Here is a 13,373-nt window from a genome sequence, read left to right on the forward strand (position 1 = left end):
ATACACATCTCTAAAAATTCACACACACTCACATTCATTCATCTATCAGCTGAAAATTCAGAAAAGCGTCTCAAAAACAGAATTTTAAAATTCTAAACTCTCAATGGAGATCTAAAAAGAAAATTTCAAAAAAAGGGTGAATCGTGTGAAGATGTCGTTTACTTTCTGGGTTCTTAAGAGCTATGGAGGTGTGAGATCATTACTGCATTGTTGCTCTTGGCTGAAATCAATAGTTGAGCTCCATTTGCTTTTATTTGGCTATTCTACACTTCATTTTGAGCATTAGGTACACATTTGGTGTAACGAACCGACCGATCATTTTGAGTGTATTAGCCTCGATCCCCTATTTGCTATTTTTTCCGTATATGTTTTTGCATGAGTGACTTGCCGGGAGGTCTTGTTTTTGGTTTCGGAGTGTTTCAAGACACTTAGTCCCTAAAACGGAAGCTTAAATCTCAAGATGTTGACCGTAGTCGGAAGTGTGTGAAGACGACTCCGGAATGGAGTTCTGTCGGTTCCGTTAGCTCCATTGGGTGATTTTGGACTTAATATTATGTACGGACTGTAAATTTGAGGTCTGTAGCTAATTTAGGCATGAAATGGCGAAAGTCGAATTTAGGGAAGTTTGACCGGAGGGTTGACTTTTTGATATCGGGGTCAAATTCTGATTCCGAAAGTTGGAGTAGATCCGTAATGTTAAATATGAATTGTGTGCAAAATTTGAGGTCAATAGTACGTGGTTTGATAGGGTTCGACATCGGTTGTAGTATTGAAAATTTCAAGTTCATTAAGTTTGAATCGGAGGGTGATTCGTGTTTTTCATGTTATTTGAGGTAGTTTGAGGATTCGACTAAGTTCGTATAGTATTTTGGGATGTATTGGTATGTTTGGTTGAGGTATCGGGGCGGGTGAGTTTCTGGTGGTTAACGGATTATTTTTGGACTTAGCTTGATAGCTGAAGTCTGGTTGTACATGATATGGTTTCCTTGTACGCGATCGCATGAATTCATTCGCGATCGCGTAAGCTTATTTGGGGCAGAGGTGAGTTTGTTCTACGCGATCGCAGATTTAGGAACATGATTGCGTTCGCGTATAAGGATTTGAGCAGGAGAGGAGGTGTGGCCAATGCTCTATGCTATCGCGTGAGGCAGGATGCGATCGCGTAGGTATGAGAGGCAGTGATCCGCGATCGCATGGGTGATTGCGCGATCGTGTAGGGTAAAAATGTGGGGCATCATAGTTGTGCTTCGCGATCACGAGGAATGTTCCGCGATCACAATGAAGGATATCTGGGCAGGCAGTATTAATTTCAAAAATGAGGGTTTGAACCCATTTTGCATATATTGAGCTAGAGAACACGGAATTGGGCGATTCTTGAAGGGATTTTCGTGGAGTTGGTTGGGGTAATTGATTCTTACTTGGTTTTGGTTAAATTCCATGATTTCATCTTTAATTTTATCATGTAATTTGTGGAATTGATCCCTTTAGCATATATTGATTGTATTGTTCTACTTGTGACTAGATTCAGGACATTTGGAGATTGATGCGAGGGGCAAAGGCATTGCGGAGTAGAATTTTACGCGGTTTGAGGTAAGTAACAATCTTAAATCTGGTTTTGAGGGTATGAAACCCCGAGGATTGGTATGATATGAGTATTTGGAGGTGACACAGATGCTAGGTGACGAGCGTGTGAGCATGCACCGCGAGGGATTGTGACTTGGTCCGTCCTATGAGACCGTAAAGTCGAATAGCCATTGTTATTACTTGTTTTTCCTTATCTTTGAGAAATTGACTGCCTTTCATGTTAGAAATCATGCTCAGGCCATATGATATCACTGTTGGGACCCACATCGGTCGTATACTTGTTGAATTGACTGCTAATTCCTGTCTTGTACTCAGTCACAGTCTTACTTGTGTGTTATATCTATGTTCCCTCTCATTTCTTGTTAATACTTGTTGTATTCTCTGTTTGGGCTGATTATTATGATATTCTGTGAGCCCGAGGGGATGGAGAGGTTAGTGACTCAGATAGGGCCTGAGTGCCGAGCTGTGAACTATATGAGGGTATATGGATGAGGTTGCACGCCGCAACGAGCCTTATGGCTACTTATAAGATTGGGTCGGGCTGCACGCCGCAGCGATATAGCGCTTGGGCTGGAGGGAGCCCCTCCGGAGTCTGTACACCCCCAGTGAGCGCAAATATCTATTGAGTGTGAATACTGAGGGCTGAAAACCGAGTGATTGAGTTGTTGTGACGAGTTGAGTGTCTGTTGCCATGAGAGGCTATACTTGTTTTTCATTTGTTGATGCACTTAGTTGCTATCTGTCATTGTTGTGAAATTTCTTAAAGATTCTATATCCGGATTACTTCCACTGTGACTGTATAAACTGATTTGACTTGAACTGCCTGATTTGAAAGCATGTCTACTCTTTATTTCTCAGTTCCTTATTTATTTCTGTTACTTGATGAGTTGGTTGTACTCATACTACACCCTGCACTTCATGTGCAGATCCGGGTATGTTTGATCATGGAGGTCGTTGAGTTCGTGCGCGATCGAGTATTAGAGACGAGGTAGCTGCCGGTGTCCGCAGACCTGTCTCTCCTTCTATATTTTCTCTTTTTTATGTATTGATACTTAGGCACTGTTTGTATTAGACTGGATATCTAGATGCTCATGACTCAGTGACACCCCGATGTCGGGCTATTTTTTCCGCACTTATGTGTTAATTGGGTTTTACCCCATTTATGAAAAACTCCGATTATTTCTAATATCTTAATTCATTTCTGTTAATTTTTTTTTTGGAAGTGTTTTGGAAAGTTCGGCTTGCCTAGTACCACGATAGGCACCATCACGACGGGTTAGGCTTTGGGTCGTGACAAGTTGGTATCAGAACCTAGGTTACATAGGTCTCACGAGTCATGAGCAGGTATAGTAGAGTATTGCGGATCGGTACAGAGACCTCTGTACTTATCTTCGAGAGGCTATCAAACCCTTAGGAAACTTCACATTCATGAGTTCTTGTCGTGCGAATCTGTTGATTCTAGTAACTAAACATATGTTGATTCATTCTCTCACAGATGGTGAGGACTGGTGCTACCGGACATGATGGACAACCACCAATACCACCAACCAGGGTCGCGAGAGGCCGAGGTCGCGGTAGAGGCTGCGGTAGGGGCAGAGGTGCAACCCATACAACAGCTGGGGCAGTACCTGCAAATTCACCAGTTGCCCCAAATCATGACCAGATTCCAGTTGTTGATGCACCAGCTCAGGCACCACTTGTGCCTATTTTGATTCCAGGCCTTCAGGAAACCTTAGCTCAGATTATGTGCGCGTACCAGTCTTGCTCAGGTGGTCTCTGTTCAGGCCGCAGCAGCCACTTCTCAGGTCGAGGGAGGTGCTCATACTCCCACCTCCCGCTAGAGCAGGTGGTACAGGGATTCCAGACACCGGGGGCACCACCAGCCCAACCGGTTGCAGCTGCTCAAGACCATGTGGTTCCTGTTATGCTTGAGGATGAGCAGCGTAGATTGGAGAGGTTTGGGAGACTCTAGCCTCCATCTTTCAGTGGTACCGAGGGAGAGGATGCACAGGGTTTCTTGGACAGGTGTCAGAGGATACTCCATACAACAGGTATTCTATAGGCCAGGGGGGTCTCGTTTACTACTTTTTAGTTCTCTAGGGCTGCCTTCAATTGGTGGGAGGCTTTAGAGAGGAGTAGGCCGGTCGGCGCAGCACCCTCAGCAATTATCCGATCTATTCCTGGAGAAGTTCGTGCCACAGTCCCGCAGAGAGAAGCTGCACAGGCAGTTCGAGCAACTTCGTCAAGGTGATATGTCTGTGATGCAATATGAGATGCGATTCTCGGAGTTGGCCCGTCATGCTATCTGGTTGGTTCCCACAGATATGGAGAGGATCATGAGGTTTATAGATGGCCTCACTTTTCAGTTGCAATTGCTCATGACTAGAGAGAGAGTGTCTAGTGCTACTTTTGATGAGGTTGTCGACATTGCTCGTCAGATTGAGATGGTTCGCAGTCAGGAGAGGGTTGAGAGGGATGCCAAAAGGCCTCGTGGACAGGGTGGATTTAGCGATGTTCCTTCTAGGGGCAGTTCCACCATGGTAGGGGTCGTCCTTTCAGACATGCTTAGACGACTCGCCTAGTCCACCGTGGTGCATCATATGGCCATGGTTCACACAGTTATCAATAGGGCCATTCATATCTCAGTTCCCTCCCAGCTCAGAGTTCATCCCATGCTCCATCAGGTCAGGGCTCGTCTATGCCAAGTCCTTCTACCAGTCATCCTGGTGCTCGGGGCTCCCTTCAGTGTGGGGAGTTGCTATAAGTGTGGAGAGTTTGGCCACATCAGGAGACATTGTCCCCGCCTTACGGGAGGTCCGGCTCAGCAGAGGAGCCAATCTACGACATCAACACCAGTCTCTTCACCACCCGCTCCGCCAGCTCAGGGTGAAGCCCAATCAGTTAGGGGCCGCCCGCGAGGGGGAGAAAGATCAGGGGGTGTCCAGGCCTGTTTCTATGCCCTCCCTGCCAGACCAGATGCCATTGCTTCAGATGATGTGATTACAGGAATTGTCTCAGTTTGCCACAGAGATGCCTCTGTATCACTTGACCCTGGTTCCACTTATTCATATGTTTCCTCGTATTTCACTCATTTTCTGGATATGCCCCGTGAATCTTTAGTTTTATCTATTCATGTATCTACTCCTGTGGGCGATACTATTATTGTGGATCGCGTATATCAGTCATGTGTGGTGACTATTGGGGGTTTGGAGACTAGAGTGAACCTTTTTTTGCTCAGTATGGTCGAGTTTGATGTGATATTGGGTATGAATTGGTTGTCTAGATTGTCACGCTAAGACTATGACGTTGGTGATGTCGGGGTTGTCGAGGGTTGAGTGGAACGGTTCTATAGACTATGTTCCCAGTAGAGTGATTTCATACTTGAAGGCTCAGCGGATGGTTGAGAAGGGTTGCCTATCCTATTTGGCTTTTGTGAGGGATGTTAGTGCAGAGGTCCCTGCTATTGATTCTGTTCCTGTGGTGCGATATTTCCCGGATGTATTTCCTGCAGACTTGCCGGGCATGTCGCCCGACATGGATATTGATTTCGGTATTAATTTGGTGCCGGGCACTCTGCCGATTTATATTCCACCGTACCGTATGGCACCAACTGAGTTGAAGGAATTGAAGGAACAACTTCAGGAACTCCTTGATAATGGGTTTATTCGGCCTAGCGTGTCACCTTGGGGTGCACCATTTCTATTTGTAAAGAAGAAGGATGGTACTATGAGAATGTGTATTGATTACAAGCAGTTGAACAAGGTCACAATCAAGAATAAGTATCCATTGTCGCGTATTTATGATTTGTTTGACCAGCTTCAGGGAGCGAAGGTATTCTCCAAGATTTATTTGAGGTCAGGGTATCACCAGCTGAAGATTCGGGACTCAGATATTCTTAAGACAACTTTCAGGACCCGATATGGCCATTATGAGTTCCTTGTGATGTCTTTTGGGTTGACTAATGCCCCGAAAATGTTCATGCATTTGATGAACAATGTATTTCAGCCTTATTTGGACTCGTTCATTATTGTATTCCTTGATGATATCCTGGTGTACTCTCGTAGCTAGGAGGAGCATGCTCAACATATGAGGATTGTGTTACAGCGATTGAGGGAGGAGAAGCTTTATGCAAAGTTCTCCAAGTGTGAGTTTTGGCTCAGTTCAGTGGCGTTCTTGGGGCACGTGGTTTCCAGCGAGGGTATTCAGGTGGATCCGAAGAAGATCGAGGCGGTGCAGAGTTGGTCCAGACCGTCCTTAGCCACGGAGATTAGGAGCTTTCTAGGTTTGGTGGGCTATTACCGTCATTTTGTGAAGGGTTTTTAATCTATTGCATCGCCCTTGACCAAATTGACCCAAAAGGGTGCTCCATTCAGGTGGGCGGATGAGTGCGAGGAGAGCTTTCAGAAGCTCAAGACTGCTTTGACCACTACTCCAGTTCTAGTTCTGCCATCAGCTTCTGGTTCCTACACAGTGTATTGTGATGCCTCGCGGATATGTATTGGATATGTTCTAATGCAGGAGGGTAGAGTGATTGCTTATGCTTTGCGCCAATTGAATACTTATGAGAAGAACTATCTTGTCCACGACCTTGAGTTAGCAGCTATTGTTCACGCCTTGAAGATTTGGTGGCACTATTTCTACGGGGTCCATTGTGAGATTTACATCGATCATCAAAGTTTGCAGCATATGTTCAAACATAAGGATCTTAACTTTCGGCAGCGGAGGTGGTTGGAGCTTCTTAAGGACTATGATATCATCATTTTGTACCATCTCGAGAAGGCTAATGTGGTGGCCGATGCCTTGAGTCATCGGGCAGAGAGTTTGGGGAGCCTAGCATATCTTCCAACAGAAGAGAGGCCATTGGCATTGGATGTTCAGGCCTTAGCTAGTCAGTTTGTTAGATTGGATGTTTCTGAGCCGAGTCGAGTATTTGTTTGTGTGGACTCTCGGTCTTCTCTTTATGATCGTATCAGGGAGCGCCAGTCTGATGACCCCCATCTGCTTGTCCTTAAGGACACGTTCCAGTATAGTGATGCTAAGAATGTCACTATTGGGGATGATGGTGCATTGAGGATGCAGGACAGGCTATGTGTGCCTAATGTAGATGGTTTGCGTGAGCTGATTCTCAAGGAGTCTCACTGTTCACGGTATTCTATTCTTCCGGGTGCCACGAAGATGTATCAGGACTTGAGGCAACATTACTGGTGGAGGAGGATGAAAAAGTACATAGTGGAGTATGTAGCTCGGTGCCTAAATTGCCATCAGATGAAGTATGAGCATCAACGACCAGGTGGGTTGCTTCAGAAGTTAGATATTCCGGAGTAGAAATGGGAGTGAATCACTATGAATTTCGTTGTAGGGCTTCCACGAACTCAGCGGGAGTTTGATGCAGTTTGGGTGATTGTAGACCAACTGACCAAGTCAGCTCATTTCATTCCTGTGATGACTACCTATTCTTTCGAGCAACTGACTCGAGTGTATATCCGCGAGATCGTCTGGCTTCATGGCGTACCGGTATCTATCATTTCTGATTGGGGTACACAGTTTACATCACGGTTCTGGATGGCAGTGCAACATGAGTTAGGTACTCGAGTGGAGTTGAGCATAACATTTCACCCTCAGACGGACGGATAGTTCGAGCGCACAATTCAGATATTAGAGGATATGCTCCATGCGTGTGTGATGGAGTTTAGGGGTTCGTGGGATCAGTTCTTGCTACTAGTGGAGTTTGCTTACAACAACAGTTATCAGTTGAACATCTAGATGGCATCCTATGAGGCTCTGTATGGTAGGCAGTGTAGGTCTCCACTGGGTTGGTTCGAGCCGGGTGAGGCGAGAATGTTGGGTACGGACTTGGTGCAGGATGTTCTGGAGAAGGTTAGGGTGATTCAGGATAGACTACGCACAGCCCAGTCCAAACAGAAGAGTTATGTGGATCGGAAGGTTCGCGATGTTGCATTCATGGTTTGAGAGCGGGTCTTGCTCCTAGTGTCACCCATGAAGGGTGTGATGAGGTTCAAAAAGAAGGGCAAGCTGAGCCCGAGGTTTATTGGTCCATTTGAGGTATTGCGAAATGTTGGGGAGGTTGCTTACGAGATTGCCTTGCCTTCCAGTCTAAGCAGGAGTTCATCCAGTATTCCATGTTTCTATGCTCCGGAAGTATCACGGTGATCCGTCTCACGTGTTGGACTTCAGCTCAGTCCAGTTGGACAAGGATTTATCTTATGTTGAGGAGCCGATGGCGATCTTAGATAGGCAGGTTCGAAAGCTGAGGTCGAAGAGTATTGCTTATGTGAAGGTTCAGTGGAGGGGTCAGCCGGTCGAGAAGGTGACTTGGGAGACCGAGCATGATATGTGCAGCCGTTATCCTCATCTTTTCACCACTTCAGGTATGTCTCTATGCTTGTTCGAGGACGAACAATTGTTTTAAGAGGGGGAGGATGTAGCGACTCGGCCGGTCATTTTGAGTGTATTAGCCTCGATCCCCTATTTATTGTTTTCTCTGTATCTGTTTTTGCTTAAGTGACTTGCCAGGAGGTCTTATTTTTGGTTTCAGAGTGTTTCGGGACACTTAGTCCCTAAAACGAAAGCTTATATCTTAGGATTTTGACTGTAGTCGGAAGTGTGTGAATACGACTCCGGAATGGAGTTCCGTCGGTTCCGTTAGCTCCGTTGGGTGATTTTGGACTTAGGAGCGTGTTCGGACTATAAATTTGAGGTCTGTAGCTAATTTAGGCTTGAAATGGCGAAAGTCGAATTTTGGAAAGTTTGACTGGAGGGTTGACTTTTTGATATCGGGGTCAGATTCTGATTCCGGAAGTTGGAGTAGATCTATAATGTCAAATATGACTTGTGTGCAAAATTTGGGGTTAATACGACGTGGTTTGATAGGGTTCGGTATCGGCTGTAGAATTGGAAATTTCAAGTTCATTAAGTTTGAACCAGAGGGTGCTTCATGTTTTTGATGTTATTTGAGGTGGTTTGAGGATTCGACTAAGTTCTTATAGTGTTTTGGGATGTGTTGGTATGTTTGGTTGAGGTCCCGGGGGGCCTCCAGTGAGTTTCAGGTGGTTAAAAGATCATTTTTGGACTTGGCTTGATAGCTAAAGTCTAGTTGCAGCAGGTTCTGGTTTCCTTGTACGCGATCACAAGGATTCATTCGCGATCGCGTAAGCTTATTTGGGGTAGAGGTCAGTTTGTTTTACGCGATCGCAGAGTTAGGAACGCGATAGCGTGTGTGTGCGAAGATGTGCTTCGCGAACGTGTGGCTAAGGTCGCGTTCGCGTAGAAGGATTTGAGCAGGAGGGGAGGTGTGGCCAATGCTCTATGCGATCGCGTAGGTATGGGAGGCAAGTGATCCACGATCGCGTGGGTGATTCCCCGATTGCGTAGGGTAAAAATGTGGCGCAGCATAGTTGTGGGGAATGCTTCGCGATCGCGAGGAAGGATATCACGGCAGGCAGTATTAATTTCATAAACGAGGGTTTGAACCCATTTTGCATATTTTGAGCTAGAGAACACGGAATTGGGCGATTCTTGAAGGAATTTTTGCGGAGTTGATTGGGATAAGTGATTCTTACTTGGTTTTGATTAAATCCCATGAGTTCATCTTTAATTTTATTATCTAATTTGTGATTTGGGGTGAGAAATTGGGAAAAAAGAGGAAGAACTCTTGAGTTGGGATTTTGAGGTTTTGAATGGAATTTTGTTATCGGTTTAGAGTAAATTTGATATAGTTAGACTCGTGAGTAAATGGGCTTTCGAGTTTTGTAAGTTTTGTCGGATTTCGAGACGTGGGCTCGGGAGCCGAGTTCGGGCCAATTTTGGATTTTTGGCTATAATTTAGTACTTTTATTGTGGAATTGATCCCTTTAGCCTATATTGATTGTATTATTCTACTTATGACTAGATTCGGGACATTTGGAGACTGATACCAGGGGAAAAGGCATTGCGGAGTAGAATTTTACGTGTTTTGAGGTAAGTAACAATCTTAAATCTGGTTTTGAGGGTATGAAACCCCGAGGATTGGTATGATTTGAGTATTTGAAGGTGACACACATGCTAGGTGACGGGCGTGTGAGTGTACACCACGAGGGATTGTGACTTGGTCCGTCCCGTAAAACCGTAAAGTCGAATAGCCATTGTTATTACTTATTTTTCCTTGTCTTTGAGAAATTGACTTCCTTTCATGTTAGAAATCATGCTTAGGCCATATGATATCACTGTTGGGACCCACAGCGGTCGTATACTTGTTGAATTGACTGCTAATTGTTGTCTTGTACTCAATCAGAATCTTACTTGTGTGTTATAGCTCCGTTCCCTCTCATTTCCTATTAATACTTGTTGTATTCTCTGTTTGGGCTGATTATTATGATATTCTGTGAGCCCGAGGGGCTGGAGAGGTTAGTGACTCAGATAGGGCCTGAGTACCGAGATGTGAACTATGTGAGGGTATATGGATGAGGTTGCACGCCGCAACGAGCCTTATGGCTACTTATAAGATTGGGTCGGGTTGCACGTCGCAGCGATATAACGCTTGGGCTGGAGGGAGCCCCTCCGGAGTCTGTACACCCCCAGTGAGCGCAAATACCTATTGAGTGTGAGTACTGAGGGCTGAGAGCCAAGTGATTGAGCTGTTATGATGAATTGAGTGTATGTTGCCCTGAGAGACTGTACTTATTTTTCATTTGTTGATGCACTTAGTTGCTATCTGTCATTGTTGTGAAATTTCTGAAAGATCCTATATCCGGATTATTTGCACTGTGACTGTATAAACTGATTTGACTTGAACTGCCGAATTTGAAAGCATGTCTACTCTTTGCTGGAATTATTGAAAATGAACTTTATTTGTATAGCTCGTCACTACCTTCTCAGATCCTTATTTATTTCTATTACTTGCTGAGTTGGTTGTACTTATACTACACCCTGCACTTCATGTGCAGGTCCAGATGTGTTTGATCACGGAGGTCGTTGAGTTCGTACGCGATCGAGTATCGGAGACTACGAGGTAGCTACCGGTGTCTACAAACCTTGTCTCTCCATCTATGTTTTCTCTCTTTTCTATATTGATATTTATGCACTCTTTATATTAGACTGGATATCTAAAAACTCCGGTTATTTTTAATGTCTTAATTTATTTCTATTATTTTTTTTTTGAAAGTGTTTTAGAAAGGTCTGCTTGCCTAGTACCACTATGAGCGCCACCACGACGGGTTATATTTTGGGTCGTGACACTTTTGAACTTACATCTCTTTGTGTGCTAGAATAATCAAGTTTCATTTCTCTTCTCTTCTATGAAATCCAGATCTATTGTTACTCTCATGTGACTTTCATTTCCTGATGAATGTTTTGTACAAGACCATGAATTTGCTTGTATATTTGGAAGCATCACATATGAGATTGATCGAATTTGAATCCCTAAATTGAATTATCATAAGCTGATCCATGTTTAATCAAGTATCTTATGTACTCTTGTGTTTAAATGTAACCTGTAAATTCTGAATGAACCTCCAAATGTGATAAGATGTTCGAGATTATGATCAAGTGTTATTCATGTTCCTTTGTTTAAATGTAAACAAGCTATGGTTTTCAAATAAATCATAGCATGTTACAAGAGGTGGTAGATTTGGCCACTATTAGTTAAATCTTTAGCAAAAGGCCTGTCCAATTTGTCCGTTAAAGCTAGTTCACTGAAGGATGTGATCAAAACATCAATGGTATTTCTGTATATGATGAATTCATCATTATTCAAGTTGTAAATTAAAAAGCAAAGATTAACGAAAGAAAATTTGTAGATGTAGCACGAGTATTCACTAATAAGATGTTTTCCTATAATTGTCACTCTTGGATTAGTTTCAGATTCTCATTATTATTTCTATGATTTTATTATTTGCGATGATATCAACAGTGGTTATCATTATGAAGGTGGCCAATGGTGTGAGAGTTTGAAATAGGTTTAGTAGTGCTTCTTAATTAATAAAGAGAATTATAAATATCACATTATAAGATTTTGCTTTTTCTGGTACACAATATATTAACATTTGTAGAGCGAGAAAACAAATTGTGCATTGACAAGTTCAAAAAACTTTTCTCTTTTCTCTCTAATAATAGTTAATAAGGTAGCTCCAATCTATACAAGCGGATCATTAACTGTCACATCTACTAAGATTGATTTTATTCCGAACATGCTCTAATTAATAATTTTTCATCACAACCTAATAAAATATTTGTAAAAGCCATTCCACTTTTTTTCCTAATCAATTAATTACTCTAACTTGTTTACTAGCGCTTAATTTTTTAAGCTACAATTCTTATCACGTGCATTGCGCTTTCATAAATTATATATTGCAAGTGAGAGTGAGTTTTTCATAGATATATCCATGGCTATATATATATACACATCTGTATCTCTCCTTAAATAGAAGTCTTTTACGTGATGGTTGCATGGACATATGAGTTATATAATTAGCATGTTTAGTTAATTATTAATGCAATGGATTCATGTTTTAGTTTGGAATTTGTTAATTTACTATTAGTCTAGTCTGGTTGGTTAGTCGTATGGTAGATGTTTGTTCTATTAAGAATTAGAGAGGCAGTAGATATTGAGAAAGGTAAGAACAAAGAGGGGTAAATACTGAAGTGTTGAAGGGCAATGTAGGGAATTGGTTTAGAGAATCTTAGGTAGTTATGTAGGAAGCTTCTAGAAAAGGATTAAAGTGCAATAAGCTAAGCAAATTGGGTAAAATTGGTGGGTGTAAAAGGGTAAATTCAGAAGAAAAGGGGCTGTAAATATTATGATAGTACTTGAAGAAGGGACAACCGCCCGAATTGGTTGGAAAAAATATTATTTTTTCTTATTTTTAGGGAGGGTGCATGTGAAATGATTCTCAGATTTTTTTTCATAAGAGAAGCTTTCAATCTACATTTAAGGGGCTGGACACTATTCTCACACACATATACACATCTCCAAAAATTCACACACGCTCACAGTCATTCATCTATCAACTGAAAATTCAGAAAAGCGTCTGAAAAGCAGAATTTTAAAATTCTAAACTCTCAATGGAGATCTAAAAAGAAAATTTCAAAAAAGGGTGAATCGTGTGAAGCCGCCGTTTACTTTCTAGGTTTTTAAGAGCTATGGAGGTGTGAGATCATTACTGCTTTGTTGCTCCTTACTGAAATCAATAGCTGAGCACCATTCGCTTTTATTTGGTTGTTCTACACTTCATTTTGAGTATTAGGTACACACTTGTGAACTTACATCTCTTTGTGTGCTAGAATAATCAAGTTTCGTTTCTCTTCTCTTCTATGAAATCCAGATTTATTGTTACTCTCCTGTGACTTTCATTTTCTGATGAACTGTTTAGTACAAGACCATGAATTTGCTTGTATATTTGGAAGCATCACATATGAGATTGATCGAATTTGAATCCCTAAATTGAATTCCCATAAGCTGATCCATGTTTAATCAAGTGTCTTATGTACTCTTGTGCTTCGATTTAACCTGTAAATTCTAAATGAACCTCCAAATGTGCTAAGGTGTTCGATTTTATGATTAAGTGTTATTCATGTTCCTTTGTTTAACTGTAATTAAGCTATGGCTTTGCAATAAATCATAGCATGTTATAAGAGGTGGTAGATTTGGCCACAATTAGTTAAATCTTTAGCAAAAGGCCTCTCTAATTTGTCCGTTAAAGCTGGTTCACCAAAGGATGTGATCGAATGTAGTTGTATTTCCGCATATGATGAAATCATTAGTATTAAAGTTGTAAATTAAAAAGAAAAGATTA

The 13,373-nt window shown here is 42.4% G+C and overlaps 1 long non-coding RNA gene across 1 annotated transcript; it reads left to right on the top strand.

Annotated features, from left to right (window-relative positions):
• The first annotated feature begins 226 nt into the window (after positions 1–226).
• On the top strand, positions 227–13,055 carry LOC138910671 (uncharacterized). Its single transcript, XR_011415820.1, has 2 exons — positions 227–286; positions 12,825–13,055. It is a non-coding gene; the product is annotated as an uncharacterized lncRNA (long non-coding RNA).
• The last annotated feature ends 318 nt before the right edge of the window (positions 13,056–13,373 follow it).

This window comes from Nicotiana tomentosiformis, chromosome 4 (assembly GCF_000390325.3).
Source record: "Nicotiana tomentosiformis chromosome 4, ASM39032v3, whole genome shotgun sequence".
Lineage (NCBI taxonomy): Eukaryota > Viridiplantae > Streptophyta > Magnoliopsida > Solanales > Solanaceae > Nicotiana > Nicotiana tomentosiformis.